This window comes from Hippopotamus amphibius, chromosome 6 (assembly GCF_030028045.1).
Source record: "Hippopotamus amphibius kiboko isolate mHipAmp2 chromosome 6, mHipAmp2.hap2, whole genome shotgun sequence".
NCBI lineage: Eukaryota > Metazoa > Chordata > Mammalia > Artiodactyla > Hippopotamidae > Hippopotamus > Hippopotamus amphibius.
In genome coordinates, this window is record NC_080191.1 from 78,485,973 (window position 1) to 78,502,743 (window position 16,771).

The following is a 16,771-nucleotide window of genomic DNA, read 5'->3' on the forward strand; positions in this document are numbered from 1 at the left end:
CAACCTACTTTTAGGTACCAATTTCTGCATCAATTAAACTTAGTGGCTCAAAACAACAACTGACTGTTAATTCTCAGAATTCTGTGGGTTCTCTGGGTCTTTCCTTCTCTAGTTTCTCCTGGACTCAGTCATCTGGCTGCATTCATCTGCATCTTAGGATGAATTAAATTATTCACATGTCTGTAAATTAGTGCCATATTTTTCTGGGACACCTCAATTCTCCATATGGCTAATAGGCAAGACCAGCATCTCCGAATGGTGTCTCAGGACAATGGTTTAAGGGGGTGAAGATGAAATTGCAAGGCCTCTTGAGGCCCAGGCTCTAGATGGTGAGTGACATTACCTCTGCCACATTCTATAGGTTAAAGTACATCAGAAGGCAGCTCAAGTTAATGATTGTGGCAAAACTGATCCTACCTCTGGATGGGTGGAGGAGCAAAACATAATGCAAAACAATATGCACATTGGGAAACAATTTATGGTTCTTGAGAGGAAAGGTTTTGGAGTTAATTGGCCAAGTTCAAATCCTGGTTCCATTATTATTGGCTGTGTCCTGGGATTAATCACCTAATTTCTTTCTGGCTCAATTTTGTTTTCTCTAAGTGGGACTAATAATCCTTCCTACCTCATATGGTTACTGTTGAGGAATAAATGTGTAAACATAGGTAAAGTATTTACAATAGGACCTGGTGTATTGTAAACTCTATATCAATGCTTGCTCTTAGTGTTTCATTTGCTGCTTCTACCTCATTACTGCCTACTCACTCTTCACTCTTCTGTAGAATGATTGCTGTCCTACTAGTCTACTGACTGTGATTCTATAAAGAGCATTGGTGGTCCCCAAATGTATTAGTGTGTCTTGTTACATGCTGTTATTAATACTCCTTTCTTCTGGAAACACGTTAGTGATTTTCCTCATTACCCTTTAACAGGACCCTTCAAGATCTCCTTTTTCTGTCCCTGCCCCTTTATTTTAATTATTCACCAGTGGTCTTTCTTTTATCCTTTTTTTTTCTTTCTCAGCTCTTGCCCCCTGGGCAAGCTCATCCACTCCTGCTGTTTTAACAATCAACACATATTCATACCATTCAAATATGCACCTTTATTTCTCAACACTCCCATTTCCTGCTGCTTCCTTGGTATCTCAACCAATATGAACTACAAGTTCTTCAAATCTAAATTGTCTACCACAGAACTGGGCTGTCATACTTCACTGTATTCTATGCTGCAGTCATGGGAAATGGTATTATTCTCACATCTTACCATCCAAACTTGTACCATCTGGTACCCTTATTCCTGTCACTTATTCTATATTGCTACCTTATTCCACATTCAAAACTCTAGTCTCTATTGACTATTATAATAGACATCACCATTGGTCTTCGTGTCTACACCAGTTACTCGCCCTCCCCTCTGTTGCCTCTGTTATATATATACACACAGATCTGTCAATGCCTCTGTTCAAAAAATTTTGGTTACAATTTGCTGATTAACCAAGTAAGGTTAAAATCTTTGTAAGGGGGTCTTCCAGTTCCTACATGGTCTGTTCTCATCCTGTGTGGTGATGCTCTTTTCCTATCCCCACCTTTTCCCCTGCTCTGGTATGCACATATCTGATTCTGAGTAATTCTAATCATCTCATAATCTCAAGTTTCTTTTTTTTTCTGCTCATATCCTGCTTGAAATGTTTTTCTGCCTCCTGTACTTCCTCTTTTTTGAGTATGTATAGGTTAAATATTACTCACAAAATTTTAAACACCATGAGAGGAGGGTAATTTGTTTTATACCCTTTTTATAGATTTTTGTTACATGATACCTAGCAATGTGTCTATCGTGCAGCATCATTGAATACTTGATTTTAAATGGATAAAAACCTTGGTAAATATTCCTTTCATCCTCACTTGTGTTTGTTTCCTCTTTTTGTTCTCAAAGCACTTTATGCTTCTTTCACAGTTTCTGCTGTAATGTTCCTGAATTACGGTTAGTAGCATATGTTCTATCTTCCCCACTAGCCTCCGATTGTATCTGTGGGCAAAGGTTGTGCTTTACTGGTCCTGACATCTACAGCATTTAATATAAAACAGCACACAAACAATGTTGAATGAATGACTTCCCACCTCCCTCTCCTGTGGTCCATCCATTATTTTTTTGGTCATTCAGTAACTGGCCACCACCTGTGGTCAATCACAATCCTCACGGTGACCTTCCCTTTGAACCACTGATAAGAAATTTTTAAAAGCCTTGAATAAATATATTAAAAAATTAAATGATGGAATTTCATAGAAAGTGTCTTTTAGCATATGTTAGAATCATTAATAAAAAGCTATTTAGTAAAAAAGTCAATGACAAAAATCAAAAAACATATCATGATAAAAATGTGTGAGATAGTAATTTGTTTAAGTAAAATAGCAAAAGATCTAGGAATATCCAGCTAGTGGTATTATTTCAAGGTATGGAAAAATAATTATAAAGCCAAAATCAAAATAATACATGTAGCATTCTAGAACTAAAGAAGACTTCCTTATAAGCATTAATTAGATATAATTTTAAAATATTAAGAATTGAAATCACATACTTAAAACAGTATTTGCAATTCCATTCCGCTTCCCCTTAATGTAGAAAACAATTAAAAGAAAATTAAAACATATGTACAATGAAAGAAATTTAGGCAGAATGGCTTTGTTTTAATCTCAGAGAAAATGTGTTCTAATAGTATCCTCATTGGGAATACAATAACTGTATTTATATAGTTATGAAAAGAAAGAAATAGGTTGATGGTCATAAAACTCCCTTGATAGTCAAGCATTGTTAATTTAAAAGTAGGAAGGCAGGGATTAAAGTTAATGAGGGGGTGAGTCTCCATGCTATTTAGCAAAACTGTTTAACACAAAAGCTGGTGGAATATATGGAAAGAAGGTACCAGAGGGAGCAATAGAAGAAAAGGTTGTAAATCAGTCTGTGAAAAAGAAAAGAGAAAAACAGAACACCCTTTAGAGGAAAGGAGAATCACATAGTTCCATCATTTGATAGATTAGAGCAATCATAGGGATGAGAAATTCCAAATTCAGTCATTTGATAGATTGGAGAAATCACAATAAAGACAAAAAGGTAAATTTGTATTTCTCATGAGGACAATCAAAACAGATTATTAGGTACTCCCACAGCTGTTAAATATTATGTGGACTTTAAGTCTTCTCTGGGTGCCTGAAAATGTGTCTTTTCTGACTATAGAAAGAGCAAAGTTACTTCTAGACCTTTACTTTCAAACTGCCTGGATTTCAAAATTATATTACTCTCTGGGAGAGAATAGCCATTTCAGAGTTAGTAGTTACTACAGCAGAGATAAAATTTTCACTATCCACACAGAGTAAATTGAATGAAAGTTGGACAAGACCCCAGGTAGCAGTAGTGAGATAATCTGCAAAAAATTTCCTTCACTTAATTCCTTCTTTCATCTCTTTGTTCATTTATTTAATAACCATCTCACACCTACTATGAAATTGTTTTAGCCTCTTATAAGCCAATGGTTACATGTTAAAATTGACTATGGTCAGAGCTCAAATAACCAGTGATGTTTCAAGATTTTTTAACTGATATATCATTTTACTGATATATACATATCAGTAGATGTTTGTATCATCCTATTGATATATATATCAGTAAGATATTGAAGTTCTTATTCATTGCATGTAAATCTATTTAACATCAAAAGATTTTTTTCCGTCAATTCTAATTACATTTTATTTTAAATAAGTTGTTCTTGTATTCATAAGTGTAGTTTACAAAGAACAGGCAAGAAGCATTTGAACAGTAAGACCAGAGGTTCCTGTGGCCAGGAAATGCAGGCAAATAGAACTTAGGAAATCTTGTGGAATCAATGACTTTCCACTAAAGAAGATTTTTTATGAGGTTATATTCAATCTGAAAGCAGTTCTCTTCCTGCTACAAGATGGAATAGACTGTAAAACTGCTGTGGCATAGGGCAGACCAGAGACCATGAAGACAGACAAAGACAGTTACAGTGCAGCCCAATATAGGGGGGACCAGTTATCCCCAGGTAAGACAAGTGGTCCAATTATGTGCATTTTCATATAATGGAAAGAGAACAGTTACCTCCAGATTTACTTCCCTATACAGGGAAAATGTGATTGAAAAATAGAAACCTTCCTTAGACTACAGTAAATTGTATTTTGAGTGTCAACATTGTACAGTTGCAGAGAAGGAGATTGAATTCTTTGCAATTGTTTGGGAAACCTTGATAAGCAGAAGCAATAACTCTGCTACAGACTTACTTTTAAGAAAGAAAATAATCAGATTATGATGAATGTGCAAATAAAGACAAATCAGGAAGAAAACACTTATATCCACTGCATAAGAATAAATGCTTTACCAGTACTTGTGAGGAAGAATTAAAAATCGACCTGTATACTATATTATCTATGTCATAAGGATTAACGTTGAATCATTTCTCTATTGGTCTTCTTACTATTGGATCCAAAAATCTCATTCAATCATATAGTTAAAAAATATAAGTCTTCGAATAAAACAACTATATTGATACAGAGAGATCTCTTGATCAAGTTATTTTGAACTGACAACTGTAACCAAGATTTTACTGCCCAGTCTTGTCAACCTAGGTGAATGCACCTGCACAAACTGATCGCTCCTCAAGCCTTTTACCTATCAGTGTATGCTTTATTTTATTTGGTTTTAAACTTACACTTTTTAAAAGTCTTCCATAGAAAAGTGGGCGAGGATGAGTTTTCTTACTCTGTGTGCTGGGGCATACCCATAAAAACCAACACATAGACTATATGCTGTTATTTGTGACCTGGGTCCTCATAACAACTGAATTAATTGTGCTTGTGACACGGCTCATATGAAGACTTGTCCGTATTATAGATATTAAAAAATTTTATAATAGTGAAAATCACATGTCTAATATCGATTATTTAAAAATATGGAAATATATAGAATAAGAAATAAAATCTCAAGCAAAACCCCTGTGTTCCCACCTCATTGTGCAGAAGTAACCACCAATGATATATCCATGTATATCTCTCAAGCTTTTTATCACCCATTAAAAATATACATTTATATCTATTTTACAAATGAAGAAAGCAAGCCATAAAGAAGTTAAGTAACTGGCCCAAAGTCATAACATTAGTAAGTGGTTTAACTGGGAATTAAACAGAGAAAGTGTTACAGAATCTTGTGTTTTAACTAACTACCCTATTCTTCCTGCCTTATCTATGTTTAAAATAAAAATATATATCAACATAAGAATCTTATACTATTCTTAATGTTCTGTGACATGATCTTTAATATATTTTGCAAATGCAAAAGATAATCTATTTTTTGTTGTTTTCTAATATTTGTGTGGTATTTCAAAGTAAGCGCTCGCTGTATTTAATTTCACCACATAAAAATCAATGGGCACATAGGCTGTTAAATGTTTGTTACTTTAAAAATATAATTAATATCTTTGTACATAAATCATTGTGCATGTGGGTATATTTTCATAGGAGAAATTTTTAAAAGGGGAATTGCCTTGTCAAAATGTGTGTCTATTTTAATTGACCTCCTTAAGGACTTAGCGTGCCAGAGCTTGTTTTTCCAACTTTTTACCAACAGAGGATATTATCATTCATTTCAAACATTTTTCAAAAGTAATGTGTAAAAAGTAGGATTGAATTTTTTGTGTGATTTCTTGATAATACTGAAGGGTGACAATCCACTCATTCACATGTTAATTACTCGAGTTTCTCCTTTTTTGAATTACTTATATGTATGTGTTTCCCACTTCATAAGTTCAGTTAATGTTTTCTTATTGTTTGGAGAAACTCTATATTTCATATACTAACACTTCATCTGCTGTATACACACACTAATATTTTTCCGACTTAGTCTCTCCTATCTTTGTTTGGGATATTTAGGTTTATTTATGATGTTCTTATATGGGTAAATTTGCCAATCATTCCTTTATGCTTGAGGTGTGTATCCCTGTCTGTGTGAGGGAGATATTGAAAAGCCTTCATGGAGATAATAACAGCATAACTGAGTTTATAGACATAAACAGAATTTCTTCACACAGAGTGATGTTGGAGAGGGGGATTCTGGATAGAACTCACTACATGAGCAAAGGAATAGTGATGAGCAGTCACACGGTATGTTCTGGGAAAATATAACCATTTCGTGTGCCAGAGCTTAAAGTATGAGGTAGACAGTGGCAGCCCATGGGGCTGAAAAAAGTAGGTAGGTGCTAGAAAATGGCAAAGTTGTGTGCTACAATAAGAAACTTGGAAATGCACCTTAAGGCAATGAGGAGCCACATTTGGGGAGGTGAAATAGAATTATTTACATTTTATTAGATGATTTTGCCAACTGTAGGAAGGATGGATTTGAAAACTCAAGGTAAGCTGGTGACCAAAGGAGACAGTAATAGACCAGATAATGCTCACCTAAAACTAGGGTGCTGGTAATTGAGAAGAAGAAATGTGTTCCTCCATCCCTAGCATTGAAAGTTGCTAAATTTAAAAAAGAAAAAAAACAAATGAATAGCTTTTCTTTTGTTTTTTTTTCACTCTTTTAGTCTAGTGCACCTAAAATTTTACTTCCTAGAGCTCCTCAGTTTCCATTGATTTTGATACTGATATGTTCAGGCCCATTAAAGAAAAATTCGCTATGTTCAACAATGTGCCAGAGAAAGCTCAAATCACTATTGGAATGTTTTCTATATATTTTTTCTATATATTTTTTATGTCTTTATTGGATTATAAGTGCTTTACAATGTTGTGTTAGTTTCTGCTGTACAACAAAGTGAATCAGCTATATGTGTACATATATCCACTCCCTCTCAAGCCAGCCTCCCGCCCTCCCCATCCCACCCTCCCTTTAGGTTGTCAGAAAGCACCAAGCTGATCCCCCTGTGCTATGCAGCAGCTTCCCATTAGCTATCTATTTCACACATGCTGGTGTATATATGTAAATGCTACTCTCTCAATTCGTCCCATCCTCCCCTTCCCTCCCAGTGTCCACAAGTTCATCCCCTGTATCTGGAATGTTTTCTATTGACAGTGTTTGGAAAGCTTATGCTACCTGTATGTGTAATATTTTGCATAATTTCATACATAATACTTAAATGTAATTTATGAATAAAAGTATTTAAATTCATGATTAATTTTTATTACCTAGTCATTAACATAAAGGAAACTAGTATTTTCTGAATCCCTGCTGTGTCTCTACTACTTACTTTCTAAGCTACCTTTACTATAAAGACAAAACTATACGATAGGCATTGTAACTATTTGACACACAGGAAGCCAAGTCTCAGGAAAGTGAGTAAATTTTTCATTGAAGATAGTGGATTCTGTACCTTAATCTAGATCTTTAATTTTAAAATAAATTCTTTGGCCTAGTCAATAATACCTATTACCTAGAATTTAAAGGTTAAGCTTGACCACTCTAAGATAATACTGGCATAGCATGGGAAATAGCAGTTGGAAAATTTTGAATTACTTGAACTTTTTATTTTTAGGTTCACAAATTCTAATAGGAGAAATTTACTTTCAAAGAGATATTTCTACCTTTTCTATCATTCTGGTCTTTTGAGCATTTAAATAATTTTAGTATAAGAATGTTTGAAATTTTTCCAAGTAGGAGATAAGTTAGGTCAAGCCCTCCTCATCTCATCATTTATCTCCAAGGCATAAACAAAGGAAACAAACAAAAGTTTTAAATTAAATTTTAAAAAATTGAGTTGCATCATAGCTTATGCCAAAGCATTTGAGTTGGAAATTAATTATACATGAGCATAAAGGGCATACATGATGAATTTTCTTATTATTAAATTAATTTTTGTATGATTATTTGTGTCCTCTAGAACATAAAATAAATACAAGCAGAGTATTAAGTGGTCATTTTTACTTACACATTTTAACAAGTTAATTCTTTTAGGGAAACATAACTATAGGTTCAATATATCTGGGCCTTCAAAATGTTGTTATATTATTTAAATTAATTTCATGATCTACAGCAGTAACAAACTATGTATAAGTGCATAATATCATTGCTGACATTTTACCCTACTGAGTCTTCGCTGCTGTGTTTGGCAGTCTGTGTCAGATCCTAGTTTGATTGGTAGAGCATCAGTTTGCTCCTTGTCTTGAGGTTTCTCTACTTTAATCAGTCTTCACATTAAATGGATTTTATTGTGTCTAGAAATAAATAACAGCATATTGCATTTTTTTTTCTTAAAATAGGATCAGACCTAAGCTGTGAACCAGAGGCATGTTTTAGAGCTTAACATCTTCTGTTTTTATTGGTGAAATCTATCTGAATTTGCATGAAATATGCATACATATATCATAAAACATTTTTAGTTCTGTTTAAATGATATTAATAGATCATTGCTATAGCTTTTAGGGGTTTACTTCTACTTATGTGAAACATTTTTTCATGTTAATGGAAGTAGAGTTATATTGCATTTAATATATATGAGGGATCAAAACAATTTATATACTGTATAGCATTTCAGATTCTCTCTTTTTTTTTTTTTTTTTTATAAATTTATTTATTTATTTATTGGCTGCATTGGGCCTTCATTGCTGTGTGCAGGCTTTCTCTCTAGTTGTGGTGAGCAGGGGCTACTCTTCCTTGCAGTAAGCGGGCTTCTCATTGTGGAGGCGTCTCTTGTTGTGGAGCACGGGCTCCAGGTGCACGGGCTTCAGTAGTTGTGGCTTGAGGGCTTAGTTGCTCTGTGGCATGTGGGATCTTCCTGGAGCAGGGATCGAACCCATCTCCCCTGCACTGGCAGGCGGATTCTTAACCACTGCGCTACCAGGGAAGTCCCTCAGATTCTCTCTTAATGCTTTTTTGCTTGAAGTATTTTTAATTAATTGCTAATGAAGATCTTATAAGAATATGAATTGAATAAAGGAGAATTTAAAAGTAAAATTATGTTCAGACTAATAGACATTCATCTTTTAAATGCTGCCACCAGTCCCTTTAATTTGTTGATTTTCTTCTGACCTAGTTATTTTACATGTTTTAAATGCTTACATCATACGGTGTTTGGTAAGTGTTTAACCATGTAAATGATGATGTGAATATAAAGTGCAGCAAGGTAAAGTGATCATATACTTTGGTCAATGAACAATGAAAATCACCTTAGACCCTTCCCTTCCAGTATTCACTTATGTTGTGACACAGAATGTATTCTAGGAGAAGACAGGAGAAGGATCGACTGGTGTCATCTCTTTACCATCCAGCTCCAAACTGGGGGCTTGATTTGTTGTTGAAAACAACCTGAGCATTCTTCTTAGCATCTCAGCTGAAAAAGGGCCAGAATATTCACTGAAACCTGGTCTTTGCAGTCAGCATATGGAATTGTTAATGACTTTGGCAAAGCAACTTCCATGACTTGGAAGACATTTGCCAGATTGTTCCTGGTCAGAGGGAAGAAGGAAGGGGAGAAAGCAAGAGGATAGTAACATACAGAAGGGGCCTAAAAAGGTTGCAAAGATGTTTAAGGTTTATGTTTAACTAGAGGGAGACGGAATCAAGAGAGAACTACTTTTTAATATGAAAACAATTGAGCACATTCATAAGCGGTAGAAACTAATGATGACAAAAATGTTATAGATAATGCAGAGAAAAGGATTATTAGCTAAAGCAAAGTCCCCGAACATGTAAATTGGAGTGGGAGACAAAGCACTGGGAGATGAATTAGCTTTCAACATGAGGAGGGCAATGCCTCTTTCCATTTAGAACAAGCATTTCTAAGTCATTTGTTTTCATGTCTCTGTGTCTGCAGACAAAAACAGTTGAGTAAGTGAAAACTCAAGATGGTAGGACCTGCCACTGGACAGAGGAGAATTTTTTAGAATAAATATTATTTTCATTCTTTAAGAGGAGATTAATTATGTCATAACTGAACTATGCAAGCAGAACTCAAAGTGTAAAATCTACAGATATTTTATGGTTTAAGCCTATGACCTCTTCACACTTCCAGTGAACACTTTATATTTTCTTTTGACTGAGTCCAAATGTTATCAAATGAGAATGGGAAAATGAGTTATTCACTGACATATGAAATGGAAAGAAATTGCTCTTGTACTTTTTCAGAAGTGTTTTTCTAATACATGTGTTATTAAATTTTATTTCTTGATGCTTTCCTTTTTAATTTACTTAAAATTTCCTTGAGATGAATGACGCTTTTTTTTTTTTTAGAAATCATTTTTTTGTTCACTAGCAAAGCAGTCCAGTCTTCCCTAGACCAATTATGATTTCAGTTGTTAATAGAATCTCAGCATCTTTAGGCTTTAAAAACACTTGTTTATCTCTAATTTACTTAAGTTTGTTACATATTTTCAGATATTATTTGTGTTTAAGCATGTATAGTCCTATTAATTGCTTGAAGAAACTTTGTAAAAAGCAAAATTTTTAGAAATGATTTAGTGCCTGTTTCCTGAAATGAGGGACTATATAGCTCAGACCATTTTCTTTTTATTTATTTTGGAGGCAACAAGAGAACAAGAGAAGTCATAAGAAAATTTTTCTAAAGCAAATTTATTTCATCTATTTGGCTTAGTTACTAAAACTGTCTGTCTAATAAGAGTGATTTCAGAATGGGAATAAATAATATTCACAGTAAACTCTCCATGCAGCCAAATTAGACTCTGGTTTTGACACCATGTAAATATATACTCACTCCTTCTCTTTCCCTTGGGACACACAGACAAGAGGATGATACAAAGGCTATGACTGCACAATGATAAACATCTGGTCACTTTAGTATACTTTCAGAAATCAAATGATCTACATGGTTTAACTTCAACAGAAAGCATATGGATTGCTTGAATTTTTAAATAAAATAAACTTATCCAGACACACTATTTTTTTCACCTTGAAGACATTCAGAACAACATGCAGGTGGGAATGATTATCAACTTGGGTTTTATGCTTAAAATTCAAATGATTTTTGCAGTTAGAGCACAGTGGTTTTTTTTAATATTAAGTAAAAAATGAGAGAATTATAAGAATAATAATCAAACTAAAAATTAAAAGAGAATAGTATAATGGTAAATATCTATATTAGCACATTCCTCTCTAAAGCTGAAAGGCTCAAATCAAACTATAGGTATGTAGTTTACCTAAAGTTAATTTAGAGTTAATGAAAAGCAAATGGTTGCAAAACAATAACAACATCATCACCACCATAACCAACAACAGCAACAGGATAAGTAATAAATGTGGTTAAGTCTGGTATGTGGCAGTGTTTTATTAGCAAGCTATGAATTGAGACTGTGGAATCAAATCCAGGCTCTTCCATCTGAGATCTTAGGCATGTAGCAGTCATTTTGAGCCACTTTTGAAAAAGGAGGATAATGTACTTTATAACCTGAGTTTTTCTGAAAAGGCTAAGTGAAAATGTATATTAAAGTGTTTATTTTAGGGACTTTCCTGGTGGTCCAATGGTTAAGACTCCACCTTCCAATGCAGGGGGATGGCAGGTTCGATCCCTGGTCAGCAAGCTAAGATCCCACATGTCTAGGGCCATAAAACAGAGGCGATATTGTAACAAATTCAATAAAGACTTTAAAAATGGCCCACATTAAAAAAAAAAGGTATTCATTATAAAAGAGTGTGTGGAACATAGGCAGTCATTCCAATGGCTGGCTATCCTTTTTCTCCCTTCTACTCTTCTCTAAATGTCTTTGTGTTGATGCTTCCCAATGACTCTATCTGCCAATGAATAAAAATCTTGTTTAAGGACGTATGATTATCTTGATGGGCTTTCAGAGAAGACAATCAAATCTAGGAGTGGGAACTCTGGGAGGTATAAGCCAAGAATATATTGAGATTTAGTCTAAGGCCCTATTTTCATGTATCACTTACTGATTAAAATGTAATTTAAAAAATAGGTTTTAACTGTCCTCAAATTGAATCCCAAAGATTTTTGCATGGCTTCATACTGAAGGCTAAGCTCAATGTTCACTTTTCTAGTCCATCCAATCTGGGATTGTAACCTTCAAAGCTGATAATTTATAAATCATAACTTCCTGTTTCATTTTATTCATGGCAACTGTCACCATCTGAAATTATCTTATTCGTTCATTTATTTATTACTTCAGTGTTTGTTTTCTCCATCTAGTGTGAGATGCAGTGATTTTTACCTGTCTTTGACTAGATTTAAAAAATCTATTACGTGGTGACTAGTAATGGTTGAATAAATTAACAAACTGTTAATAATGAGTTTTCAGAGGCAGATAACGAATGCTAACACTTACTGTGCACTTATTACATGCCAAAGATTATTTTAAGCATTGTGTATGTACTAACTTGTTTATTCCTCACAATTACACACATGAGGTAGGTACTATTATTATTCACATTTTATAGAAGATTAAACAAATGTAAAGAAAAAATAAGTAATTTGCCAAATACCCCACAACTGGTAAATGCAGAGAAAAATTGGAACCTAGCTGGCTTTAGGGCCCATAGGTTTAAGTTGTTGCTCTGATAATTTTGTTTCTCCTGACAGAGGGACGTTTTCTATGTTGCTATGGATAGCTGTCTATAAGATGGTGCTTATCTAAGACTGTTGTGTACTGTAACACGCAAACAATAACATCTTACTTCCAGAAAATTTCACAATTAAAAACATGGGAAAATTATCTTTCAGTAATAAAGCTTGCTGAGAAATAGCATTTGATAAAGCAAGTTGTGGTTACGTTACCAAAACAGCTTTAAATTTAATAGATTCTATAATCTCTGAGATCAGTTCCTAGTATTATTGTACAACACCAAGGTGGAATAAGATATCATTCAATGAAACTTTTAGAATCTTACTGAAAAAGATATATTTTGAGAACAAATATAGATTTTAATTCCAGCTCTGACATTTTATAAGACTTATTAGATTTATATGTCACTTAATCTTTTTAAGCATCCAAGACTCATTTTCCTGATCTTTAAAATGGTTATAATGATGCTTGACTTGTGAAGATCAAGTAAGCAATGTTACAAAATGGCCAGCAAAATGCCAAAAGCATAATGGAGGCTAAATGAAAGTTAGATGCCATGGCTTCCCTTAGATCTTGTATATTAGGAAAGAGTAAATTGACTAAAACAGTTTAAGATGTATAGCTTATCACATATGCATTTTCTGAGTCAGTTCTTGAGCTATACCAGAAATCAGTTCTTGAGCTATACCAGAAATCAGACACAATAATATGTCCCAGGAAATTGTGTGAGCAATATGGAACCAAACAGACAGGGCCTTTGTCCTCATGGAGGTTCCATTCTGGTAGGGAAGGAAAACATTTAACAACTAATCATGAAATAATATATATCATTATAGGTTGTGATACAATTTGAAAAAAAATAGTTAAATTAGTAAAGAATGAGCTGAGGAAATAGAATATTATTCTTAAGGTATGATATGAGGTTACTGATTCAATTAGTTAAAAAGACTGATGTGGGACTTCCCTGGTTGTGCAGTGGTTAAGAATCTGCCTGCTAATGCAGGGGACTCAGGTTTGATCCCTGTGCCAGGAAGATTCCACATTTCCTTGTGCCAAGAAGATTCCACATGCCTCAGAGCAACTAAGCCTGTGTGCCACAACTACTGAGCCTGCAGGCTCCCCTACTACTGAGTCTGTGCTCTAGAGCCTGTGAGCCACAACTATTGAGCCCATGTGCCACAACTACTGAAGCCCGCGCACCTAGAGCCTGTGCTCTGCAACGAGAAGCCACTGCAATGAGAAGCCCGTGCACCACAATGAAGAGTAGCCTACGTTCGAAGCAACTAGAGAAAGCCCATGCAGCAACAAAGACCCAACGCAGCCAATAAATATAGATTAAAAAAAAAAGACTGATGTGTCAGTGATAATGGTCCAGCAAGAATAATTATATTTGAGCTGAAGACCTAGGCTGCGACCAGATTGTACAGAACTGGCCCTATTGTCCAGGTTAAGGATTTAAACCCTGTTTGGAAGGAAATAGACAGCCAATGAAGCCTTACAAGCAGAGTGGTGAAAACTTAAATGTTTTTAAGATATCACTTTGTCTACTCTGTGGGGAATGGATTAGAAGAGGGCAAAACTAGAAGAGAGAAATCTGGCTGGAGAATGATGTAAGAGATGACTGTGGTGTGGGTTAAGGTGACAGCAGTCACAAGGGAGTGAGGACCTATTAGAAATATACTTTGGGGGCAGTCTCCGGGGCTTGGTAACAGATGAGCTGTGTCAGTGAGGGAAAGGGAAGTGCTGAGAATGCCTTTTACTAATGTCTTACATAAATAACCTGGTCGGTAGAAAAGCCATTTATTGAAAAAGGAGAGAAAAGAGAATATAACTAAGGAAAGAAAAAAAAAAAAAAAACAAGCATGTTCATTTTGAGATGTTTGAGAGTAATCCACATGGATGTCAAACACTGTTTGTTTTGTAAGCCTGAAAGTTAGAAGGAATGGTCTGAGCTGGAGATAAAATTTTGGAAAATATGAACTTATCTCCAGGAGGTTGGTAAAGCCAGGAAAGTGAAGAGATTGTCAAGAACATGGACTGGAAAGTGAAACAGGCACAGATTTGAGCCTTGTCTTTGGTTTCTTCTGGAAACTGACTCTGAGGTAAGGATTCAAGTTCAAGTAGCTTATTTGAAAAGTGCTGGGAACACTGGCAAAGGAGCAAGGAAGTGGCCTAGGGAAGAGGAAAGAGTCAACATAAGGTGCCTTAGTCAGGCCAGCTACCACTCTAGAGCTTAATTCCATGGTGCAGCTCTTGGAAATGAAATAAGTCAGAGACTCCAGCATTAATCTACGGAGTCAGTACAGGAACCGAAACATTTGTACACCAAAACCCTCTGTCCCTGGGGATCGCTACTCCCAGAAAGTGTTAATTACCCGGCATTCTCAGGCTGTCCCAGGTGAGTGAAGGGGTTGTCTCTCTTTCTAGGGAACTTGGATTAGCAACAAAGATATCATTTCTGATCAAAACAAGCACAGTTTTGGCGCATGAGGAAAGACAGATGTTTGGGAAATTAGGGTTGTCAGATAAAATACATGCAGTATTTGGAATATATTTATACTAAAAATGATGTGTCATTTATCTGTTAGGTTTATCTCGTTGTACGTTTTGTTTTGTTTTGTTAGTTTGCTAAGTCTTGCCACCCTAGTTGAGAGGAAGGGTGAATGGGAAATTAAACATCAGTGACTCATGAAAAAGTAATGACTCGGTATCAGCGATATTGGCTGCGTGTGGAAACAGAGATAGAAAGGGAAGAGCCTCAGACTGTGTTTCAGATGGGTCCTCCTACAGCATGTATGAACTCTGAGGGGATGGGCCGTTGAGAGTGAGAAGTAGAAAACAGAGAGTGGGGAGCACTGTAGCTTGAGGTAGTCTATAGGGAAAACTCAGTTTTTTCCTTTCTATGTAGGGAAAAATCTAGTTCTTCCCTATTGTGTTTTTCTTGCCTGTGAGTCTTCTTTCCTAATCACACAGAACACTTCCCTTCTGACAATTCTAGTCACCACATGAGTGGAAGGTTTTGTTGTTGTTGTTTTCCCCACAACAAGCAATTTTCTGTGACACCACATGGGTGTCCTCCATACAATTTAACTCAACTCTCACACTATCTACCTGGAGACAGTGTCAAATCTCACAGGTTAAGGGCTCAGTCCCACAAGACCCCCCCCCCCCAAACACACACAGGCACTTCAGACCCAGGTTGTCACCTGTGCTTCTGACCAAGCAGCTATAGATCTGAGTTTAAACGACCCCCTCCTTGGGTTCTACTGGTTTACTAGCGCAGCTCACAGAACTCAGGAAAACACTTATTTACATTTACTAGTTTATCACAGGATATGATAAAGGATACAGATGAGGAGCCAGAGCCAGATGTAGAGACACAGAAGGTGAGGTCTGGGAGGGGCTGAAGCATAGGACCTTCTGTCCTCCTGAAGTCGGGATGCATCACCCTCCCAGTGTAGATATGTTCACCAGCTTGGAAGCTCTCTGAACCCTGTACTGTCAGGATTTTATAGAGGCACCCACCTGTGGGCATGATCATTTATCAACCCTGTAAACCCCCTCCCCTCTCTGGAGGATGAGTGGTGGTACAGAAATCTTCAAGCTTCTAATTATGGCTTGGTCTTTCTGGTGACCAGCTCCATCCAGGAACCACCCAGAGTCACCTCCTTAGAACAAAGGATGCTCCTAGCGTTCTTATCACTTAGGAATTTACAAGGGTTTTGGGAGCTCCATGCCAGAAACCGGGGGCAGAGACAAATGTATATATCTTTCTATTATCTCACAGGCAGGAAAAACTGGAGGTGTTTGATTCAGCTGATGAAGATGGATTGACTTTTCATTGGAAGTGAGACACCTGCATCACACAATGAAGCAGGAGAGAGGGAAGAACATTCTTAACGAATGAAGGAAACGCAGGGATTTTGAGAAACAGAGTCAGATTTTCCGAAGACATACTGGAAGTGTTTTGGAGACAGGGCAGGAGGACTATCCGGAGCGGAGGAGGATTCCGGGGTAGTGGGCGGGTGTCTGATCATCAGAAGGGCTCGCGCTGTGGGAGGGGAGTAGTGTAAACAGGAGTGGAGACAGGACGGATTCAGACTGGAGGGAGACTGCAGACTTGAGCCTAGCCCACTAAACACATTTATTAGTAGACTAAAAATCGTTTAAAATAAGTATAACCAGCAGCTCTTTTTAAAAAATGTTCTCAATTGTGTATACACACACAGGCTCATATACATAAG